Source organism: Benincasa hispida, chromosome 6 (assembly GCF_009727055.1).
Source record: "Benincasa hispida cultivar B227 chromosome 6, ASM972705v1, whole genome shotgun sequence".
Taxonomy (NCBI): Eukaryota; Viridiplantae; Streptophyta; class Magnoliopsida; order Cucurbitales; family Cucurbitaceae; genus Benincasa; species Benincasa hispida.
In genome coordinates, this window is record NC_052354.1 from 52,413,986 (window position 1) to 52,424,235 (window position 10,250).

At 38.2% G+C, this 10,250-nt stretch overlaps 1 long non-coding RNA gene across 1 annotated transcript; it reads right to left on the bottom strand.

Moving 5' to 3' along the window:
- Window positions 1-4,336: 4,336 nt before the first annotated feature.
- On the bottom strand, window positions 4,337-6,077 carry LOC120080156. The gene is made up of 3 exons (XR_005482433.1): window positions 5,517-6,077; window positions 5,371-5,420; window positions 4,337-5,284 (listed from the first exon to the last, which is right to left on the bottom strand). It is a non-coding gene; the product is annotated as an uncharacterized LOC120080156 (long non-coding RNA).
- Between the last annotated feature and the right edge of the window lie 4,173 nt (window positions 6,078-10,250).

Sequence of the window (10,250 nt, forward strand, 5' to 3'; positions counted from 1 at the left end):
TCCAGCATGGCCATGCCATTGACCCAGCTAACCAGGAAGGGAGCTTCGTTTGTTTGGAGCAAAGCTTGTGAGGACGGTTTTCAGAACCTCAAGCAGAGGTTGGTTTCAGCCCCGGTTCTTACCGTACCAGATGGCTCCGGGAACTTCGTGATCTACAGTGATGCTTCTAAGAAGGGTTTGGGTTGTGTGCTTATGCAACATGGTAGGGTGGTCGCCTATGCCTCCCGCCAGTTGAAGAACCATGAGCGCAACTATCCTACCCACGACTTGGAATTGGCCACGGTAGTGTTTTCCTTGAAGATCTGGAGACACTACTTGTATGGGGAAAAGATCTAAGTGTTCATCAACCACAAAAGTTTGAAATATTTCTTCACCCAGAAAGAGTTAAACAAGAGGCAGCGCAAGTGGCTCGAGTGAGTAAAGGATTGTGATTGCGAGATCCTCTACCACCCAGGTTAAGCGAATGTGGTAGCCGATGCCCACAGTCGAAAGGTAGCTCATTCGGCCGCCTTGATCACTAAGTAGGTTCGGTTGTGTAAAGATCTGGAACGAGCAGAGATTGCGATGGCAGTGGGGGAAGTCACTTCACAGTTAGCCCAGTTGGTAGTGCAACCGACCTTGAGGCAGCAGATTATTGATGCACAGCAGGGTGATCCCGACTTGGTTCAAAAGTGTCGTCAGGTAGGTTCAGGTCAGGCAAGTGAATTTTCTGTGTTAGTGGACAAGGGTCTTTATTATCAGGGGTTGTGCATCCCAGTAGATGATGGCTTGAAAGGGAAGCTGTTGGCGGAAGCTCATAACTCTTCATTCTTGATGCACCCAGGTAGTACCAAAATGTACCAAGATGTGAAACGGTATTACTGGTGGCCCAATATGAAAAGGGAGATAGCTGAATATGTCAGTAGATGTTTAGTCTGTCAGCAGGTGAAGGCCCCGAGGCAGAAAATAGCAGGTTTGCTACAACCATTGGATATGCTAGAGTGGAAATGGGAGAGCGTGACCATGGATTTTATTACGGGGTTGCCCAGGATAGCGAAAGGTTTCTCGTGATTTGGTTTGTGATAGACAGACTCACCAAGGTGACACATTTTATTCTAGGAAAGCCCACGTACACGGTGAGTAAGTGGGCTCAGTTGTACTGAAGGGATAGTAAGTTGCATGGTGTGCCAGTGTCAATTGTGTCCGACAGGGACCCTTGTTTCACCTCCAGTTTTTGGAAGAGTCTCACGGCAAGCTCTAGGGTCGTGTTTGAACTTCAGTTACAGCGTTTCACCCTCAAACCGATGGGCAAATAGTACGTTTAAGTCAGATATTGGAGGACATGTTACGCGCGCGTGCGTTGGAATTCTTAGGGGGTTGGGACTCCCACTTTACATTTGACAGAGTTTTGATTATAATAACAGCTATCAGTGCTACATTGGCATGTCGCCGTTTGAAGCTCTTTATGGCAGAGTTGCAGGTCTCCTGTTTGTTGGCGTGAGATTGGGAGAGAAAACTGGTGGGGACTGAGTTTAGTGGAGTTGACGAATGAAGCCATCCAGAAAATAGGCCAGAATGCTAGCACACAAAGTAGACAGTAAGAAGTTTCCGCGGATGTTAGGCGAAAAAGATCTAGAGTTCGAAGCAGGTGACAAGGTGTTCCTGAAAGTGGCGCCGATGAAGGGGTGTTCCTGAGATTCGGGAAGAAGGGTAAGCTAAGTCCACGTTTTGTAGGGACATTCGAGATTTTGGAGTGGGTCGGCTCTGTGGCTTACCGTTTGCCCTTGCCACCGTCTCTCTCCGCAGTCCATAATGTATTTCATGTCTCCATATGAGGAAGTATTTAACAGACCCGTCTCATATGGTGGACTTTGAGCCCTTGCAACTAAATGAAAACTTGAGTTACGAGGAGAAGCCCGCGCAAATTGTGGCCAGGGAGGTGAAAGATTTGGGCAGCAAGGAGGTGCCACTGGTGAAGGTTCTGTAGCAGAATCATCAGTTTGAGGAAGCAACTTGGGAGCAAGAGGACGAGATGGGGGCACTGCATCCAGAGCTCTTCTAGGACTAGAACTTTCGAGGACGAAAGTTTATTAAAGGGGGGAAGAGTGTAAAACCCCAAGAAAAAAAAGGAAAAAGAAAAAGAAAAAGAAAAAAAATAATTAAATGGTTGGTTAATTTAGGAAAAAGAAGAGGGTTTTAGGGTTATAAAGGTGATAGGGTCCTCGGGCTACGTGCAAAGGAAAAAAAAGGTTTTTTTTTCCTTCTTCTTTTTCCTCCTCCAGCCCCCCCTCTCTTCTGCAGTCGTTGTTCGAGCTGGCTCCTCTACGCCGCCGTTCGTCCGCACCAGTCGCGCTCTTCGTCGGTCGTTGTAATGTCAGTTCCCTTTTGGCAGCCCACTGTCTTTTGAGATTCTTGGGCCTAATTTGTGATTAGTTACAGAAACGTGCGGCGGTGAAGGAAGTTCTCGAGTGGAGTAAGGTTTCGTTTTAGGACAGTGCGTTATCTTGAGGTAAGTGGTTTACTGTTGGTTGCCCTAGGATGTTGTTAGGCCTGCTGAGAAATTTTTATGTCATATGTGAAACTGTGATGAAATTTGTTATGGGTTTTTGTGCTGAATTTGATGTGTTGAATTTGAAGTATTCCTACTGTGATGAAGTTGGACGTAAGGATTAAGGGGATACTGTGATAAGGTGCATGGGTAAACTGAGGATAGTGGGCTAATGTTGAAGCATGAATATAATGTATTAAGGCCTGATGTCTGAGTATTGATGTATGAGTTATGAGTAGATTGTGAAATAGTTGATTGAAGTATGGGCAACAGTGTTAAAGTTTAATGCTGAGTTATGACCTTGATTGCATGCTTATGTTCGATTATGTACTACATGTTTGTAAGCTTATGTCCACATGAGATTTTAGTGACTATTAGTGTACCACTGGGTCATGCACATCGCATGTGTGAGCCTTTGGGCCCACATCCTCTGCTTATGTACGGTGTCCTTTTTGGGATCACCACTTGTATTTATGTCGTGACCTTTGTGTCACTACTTATGAAAGCGTGCCTTCGGGTTCGCCTCTTATGCCTATACCTATGCCTATGTCTATGATGCCTTGTGTATTATGGTCCAATGGATAGACTAACAGATCACTGAGTGGGCCCAGTAGTGGGCTGTTTACTGAGTATATTTTTTTTATACTCACCCTTTTCTTTTCCTATTTTTCAGGTAAGGGTAATGACAGACTGGGGCATGACAAGAGAGATTCATGACCTGGCCATTAGGACGATTCACTGCTTCTGCATATAGTATTATGTTCTGAAATCTGGTTTAGGAGTTAGGCGTTTCTTCACTTTTATGCAAAATATGCCAATTTTATTATTTTACTATTTAATTTCATTCATTTGTTTTTAAGTAGGGTTTAAGGGTACCCCGAATAGTAAATTATTTTATTTTATTTTGCTTTAGATTATTTATTATTATTTAATTATGTTTTCCCATCTTTGCTCGTTTGAGCATTGTTAAATAAAATCTTGACTCTTTAATTTGATGATTTAAAAGAAATTGTACGATTAAGCCTATGCATGCACGAAGTAGCTTCCTAGAATGTAGTAGGAAACTAAGGTGGTTACAAAAAATGTCAAAAAAAAGAGAAAAATTGATTTAGTGACAAAAGCCAGAGTCAAGTATCGAAAGACAATAGGGAGATTTCACAATTTTGTCCCATGGTTTAAAAATGTATTTGGTCTTCTAGGGGTCTATCAATCTACACAGATTAGAAGCCTGACATAAGATTTATACTATCATTCTCAAGATTAGAAATTCAATTCTCTCACTTCACATATTATTAAAAAAAAATTATCTACATTTACTATGGGCATAGCCTATGTGAGCTTGTAGTCCAATTCAATAGAACTAAAAGCACTAAATTGATACTTTACAAGTTTAAAAGATAAAAACTATTTTTGGAAAAATTTTTGCTCCCTGGTCTCAAATTTATACAATTTTTATCTTAAAGTTTTGAGTTTAATTTTAATTTAGTCTATATATTTTAAAACGTTGCAATTTTATTTTTAAAATTGAAATTTTATTTCAATTTAGTCCCTAACTTCTAAAATTTACACTGTTAACTCAATTGTCACTTAATACACACTTTTAATATTAAGTGTTAGTATTTATTATTAATTTAATAGAGTGATAATTAATCAAAGTCCACTATTTTTACATTACAATTAGAAGTAATTTTAAAATTTTATTTCTTAATTATGTTACATTTGTAACGACGCGACTTTTCTAATACTCACTAATAGGAAGTTACAACATGCATGCATAAATCTCAAATAAACCTTTTTACAATTTCAAAATGGAAAGAAACAAATTATTTATTACAAGAAATGAACAAACAAAATAATCCACTTGGTTTAAAGAACATAAAACACTTTCTCGGGGTCCCCCTAAAAACATAAGTTTAAAATTAAAAAATAATTAAAAACTCCAAATATTAGACTGCTAACAACTATAACACGAGAACATGAAAAAGAACACGTGCAGAAGCGTTTAGCTAGTCCCATTGACACGATCACAAATTATTATTGTCATTCGTTAGAGTATTTTGCCCTTACCTGGAAAATATATCATAATAAAGGATGAATATAAAATACTCAATAAGTAACCATACTGTTGGGGTCAGGCTATGCATACATATATGCAAATGCATATTGGTGGGACAAATATATTGTAATTCATCAAAGAAACATGAGACCATGAACACTTGGAAACATGAAAACATGGATGGTCATCTAGTGAACAATTAAACACATTCTAATACGTATCTGGTGGCTTGAAACCATAGAAACATGCTAGGAAACACGTCAGTCCCCGGAGCTAAACATGGTAGTGAGCCCAAGGATCACGATGCTGAACATGCTAATGAACCCGAAGGATCATGGTAACATGGTAGGGAACCCATCAGCTCTCGATAACATAATAGTGAACCCGAAAGATCACAAAAACTTGCTAGTGTTAGAAGGGAAATTGTCACCATTGAACATGAATCATAAAACATTTATCTAGGGTCCCACATCATAGTGATTAGAACATTTCCATGGTTCTGACATGAACATAACTGAATCATTTAACATACATCAAATTCTTGAGGTCTAATACATGCTTCTAAATTTGCTTATTTCCAACTAAAACTAAGGAACTAAAATGCCTGGCACGAAGGCATTCTAGTAGTAAAGGCACTTACCTCGGATATAAGCTCAAATATTTATCCTAGTCAACCACTTTATATAAATCTTGAATCAAACCTAAGACATCAGCCAAAAATCTAATTAAACTTTTAAGGCCTAGTTCCAACTCACAAATTTATCCCAAATGTCTCCAATTAACTTACCCAAATTGTTTCTTGATCCAAAACTACAAATTTTGATTGAGGACTTCAACCTAAACATAGACCATAAATAAAAATTATAAACTTAATTTACAACATCCTCATCATTCCAAGGGGCTTGAAATCCCAAATATTTACCAAAATCTTACCAAAAACAACCTTTAAAGGTGTTGGATAGCTCGAGCTTAACTCAATTTAAAGCATGAATATTGTGGGCAACATAAAATTAGACCTACATTAAATGGACATTCAAGATCAGGTCGAGAAGATCAACAAAACCCCTAAAACTTACCCAAAAAGAAATTTGAACAATCTTAATCTTGTCGGACACCACCTCAAAAGCCTCTAAAACTCCAATCCAAAGCTGACCAGTGAGGGGGGGTTCAACTTCGACGGCGCAACAAGAAGGGAATGCAACGATGCAACGATGTTCTCTTCTGTGTTGCATGCGTATGTATGAGATAGAGGGAGAAAGAGAGGGAGAGAAAGAGCGGCGGTACCCGGTGACTGGACGAAGACGACCTGACGACGAGCGTCGGCAGAGACAAACAGTAGTCGGAGGCACTGCCGTCGAACAGAAGGCGATGAGTGGTTGGATGCTTAAGAAGTTGACTGTTAAGAGAGAGTTTGAAGGGAATGAGTTCTTGCGTGTGAGGATTGATAGAGAGAGGGAGAATTGGGGCTGTGGGTTTTCACGGGTTTCTAGATAAAAAGACTTTTGATTCTTTTTCTTTTTTTTGTCACACATACATATATATAAATTCCAAATTAATTTAAACTCTTAAATAGGGTTGGCAACAGGGCCTGGGCGGGGTGGAGGGACTCCTCATCCCCACCCCTACGGGGATATTTCCCCCATCCTCACCAATTGAAGACGGGGACGAGAATTCTCCATCGGGAAAACGGGTCCCCGCGAGGACCCATCCCCACTATATATATATATATATATATAAAATAAGGGACAAGGACACAGCGGGGATACCCTCCCCGTCCCCGACCAAACGTTATAATCCCGGGTCAAACTAGGGATTCCTCGCCCCGGTCGAGGGCAGGACCGGTGGGGATCCGACCTCGCAGGGATTTTTGCCAATTCTACTCTTAAATCCCAAATTCTAAATTATTCTCTTTTTCATTTTTAAATGCCAATTATTTTTTTAATCAAAATCACTCAGAATTCTAAATCTCTTTAAATTAATTATCTTCTCACATTATCTCAATTTTGGTTCCATTAACCAAAATTAAGAAAAATTATATTTAACTAAATTTGAGATAATTAATATAAAATCACATGACATTTTAGGATGTTACATTCTTTCGTCCTTAGGAACTTTCATCTTGAAAGTTCTAATCCTGAAAGAACTCTAGACACGATGTTCTCAACTCATCTTCTCGTTCCCATAATGCTTTGTCGAGCTGATAATTCTACCATATAACCTTTACTAGTCTTACCTCCTAATTGTGCAAAACTTTCACTCCCTTTGCAAGAATTTGCTTAGGTTTTTCCTTATAACTCAAGTTCTTATTCAACTGTAAGAGCTCAAAATCCACCACATGAGATGAATCTGTCATATACTTTCTTAACATAGAGACAAGAAAAACATGATGAACTGTAGAAAGAGGTGATGACCAAGTTAAACGATACATCACTAGGACAACTCGCTCTAAAATCCCAAATGGCCTAATAAAACGTGAACTTAGCTTCCCCTTCCTTCCAAAACTTAGAACATCTTTCACAGGTGCTACTTTTAAGAACATCTTATCATGTACATGAAACTCTCACCCCCTTCTTCTCGTATCAACATAACTTTTCTGTCCGTCCTATGTTGTTTGCATCCTTGCTCTAATCTTCCAAATAACCTCATTGATAGCCTATACTAATTTAGACCCAAAAACTTTCGAATCTCCAACCTCAGCCAATAAACAAGAGACTACAACTCTTTCCCATACCAAGCCTCAAAGGCGTCATGCCTATAGTAGCCTGGTAACAATTATTATAGTGAACTCTATGAGATGCAAATGGGAGTCCCAACTTTTTGCAAATATAACGTGCAAGCGTGTAACATGTCCTCTAGTGTTTGATTCAAATGCTCGGTTTGACCATCGGTCTATGGGTGAAAAGCTTTACTAAAATCTAACTGAGCACCTAATGCTGATTGGAGACTCCTCCACAAACTAGATGTAGGGTCACTATTTGACATAACTAAAACTGGTACCTGATGAAGTGTGACAACCTAGTACATATAGAACTATGAATTTTAAGACGCTAAAAATTAATAGTACTTTAACACATTTACTCTGAGAACTGTCGTGAGCTTAAGAAGTTATATTCAATTAAAACATGTATCTAAACTGCTTGAACTGGCACAGAGAAATCTCCATACATGGAGCTGAGTAACTGGCCACACTAGATAGAGCGTAATCCCAAGATGCATAGCATAGAAAGTTCGGCCAACTGGAAACTACTTCTATTATTTGAGCGTTAATTGTGATGCCCTTCTTAGCAACTACATGCGTGAGAAACAACTTTGTCTGACTAAGTCTCATATTCATTAGAAACTCGACCTAAACATTTCTACTACCAAGGGTTGTAAAACTTACCTGAAATAATTCTCATGTTACTCTTTATTCCTAGAACCATAACATCTCATTGTTTAAACCCTACCACGAAAGAATTTAAAAGATCTTTCTAAAAACGAGGTTCTTGAAGTCCTGGATATTATAAAGTATGGTCAATCTAAAACACATCACTGTAACCTTATAATAACTATAATTAATCCCTGAAGATAGTTTTTTTTTTTAAGATACAAACCTTCTTGATTTGTAAATCTATCTTAAGAATGTCCATATTCCTTAGAGTTAATTAGCTCATTGTCAATACAAGAGAAAACATATCATCTTGTAGTGCCCTAAGCCTAGGATTCAGACCAAGACTTAAAATCCAAATTCAGCAACTGGTGGCCCCGACGTTCCCCTGCATCCTCTATGACTTGTCTACACTACCATACTAAACTCTTAAAAGTTGATACATAAATGCATGGATTCCATTTCCCTTCTTGACAAATCAAACTAATGTGTTCAGAGGCACAATATTAAGGCATAACAAGAACTTTGGTGAATAATTCATGTTTCTATGACTTGAGCTATTTCATCCCATCTATAACGATTTCTTACTATCAGCTCAAGCTTTACTCTCAAGTCCACCTTTTGTACTAGTGATGATCTTAGAAAATCTAACTTTCTTACTTTTACAAATATATAACTTTCTACCTTCTTCAAACTAGATTATTTTCCTCTTTCAACTAAATTAATGACTTCAATATTTTCTATATAATGTGTTCCCAAAATTAAAATCTCCCAATCCTTGTTAACACTTTCAATTATGTACCTTTAGGCTAATAAAACCTCATCCCATGTCAATAGTTTCAAAACAACCATTGCTACTAACAACTTCACCTTAATTATATCTCTTTAACCTTTTATTTTGGAAAAGACTTTCATGTTGAAATTGAGTTTCACAACTAACATTTTACACAATTTCCTCCAACTATACATAGTAAAGTCCAAAGTTCCAAATGGTAAGGAGATATCTTCCTTTACACGAAAGCTTACACCTTGTAATCACTCATATGATGTCTTAGCATCCAAACCAAACTTAAAGTATTGAGAGTCTTGAATACATTAATTTCCTTTATCTTTCCAAAATATTAAAACCTTTCTTAGATATTTTTATTTTTCTCACACTTATCTTTGTTAAGGCCGATAAATTGAAGGTACACTTTTCACTTTTCAAGTGAAAATAATCTCAATACCAAGAAATATGACCATTTATAACCCCTTCAAAATCTACAATTTAATTCCAAATTTGAAACTTTAGGAGGATACTCTCTACAATACCTTCAATTGGTATCAGAGAATCATTTAAGCATTCAATTTGGTTTAATTTTAGTTTGGTGGGTGTTTTTCATGAGATATATGAAAATGGTGAACTGATATGATTTTCTGAGTTCTGGCATTTAATATCTCTTTCATTCCTTGATTAAATTTGTAATTGGCTCTTGTTTAATGAGCTTATATATGTGCTCAAGAGTCTGTAATTTATTTTGGATCATTAGAGTTGAAATTAAGTTGTAATTGAAGAAACATATGAAGAAGGTCGAGCTGCAGATTCCAGTTCTTCAGCATCTGCTCAAATCTCGTTGATCAAGTTTCAATCGAGATTTCCATAATTCAAGCGAGAGCGAGATTTTACAAGCGAGATTTCGTTTTGAGCGAGATGTTGATGGAAATTCAAGCGAGATTCTAATAGAATTTGCGAGCGAGATTTCAAGTTCAAACGAGATTTTGAATCGATTTTGAGCGAGATTTCTAGTTCGAGCGAGAGATCGAGTTCGAGTTCGAGCGAGGTTTTGAATTGAGTTCGAGTGAGATTTCGAGCATGGAGTGAGAGATCAAGTTTGAAGTAGGATTTTTTAATCAGTTTTCAGCAAGAGATTGAGTTGGAGCGAGATTTTGAGTATGGAGTGAGAGATTGAGTTTGAAGCGAGATTCTTGAATCAGTTTTCAGCGAGAGATTGAGTTGGAGCGAGATTTCAATGGACCAAGCGAGAGATGAACCGAGCGACAACAGAACTAGCAAAAGTAGCCGGTTTGATCGGTTCGGCCTTAAAAGGATTTTGGCTGGTCAGGTTCAGGCAATTCTGGTCCGGTTCAAACTGTTTGGGTTCGGTTTGGAGCAGTTCGAGCAGTTCGGAAGCAGTTTGGAGCTGTTTCTTACAGTTCCTGTAATTTTTAGGCTTTTGTTTGCTTGTTTATGCCAAAACTGAAACCATATCAGTATGTGTTTAATTATTTATACATGTGATGTATGTTATAATTAAATAAAT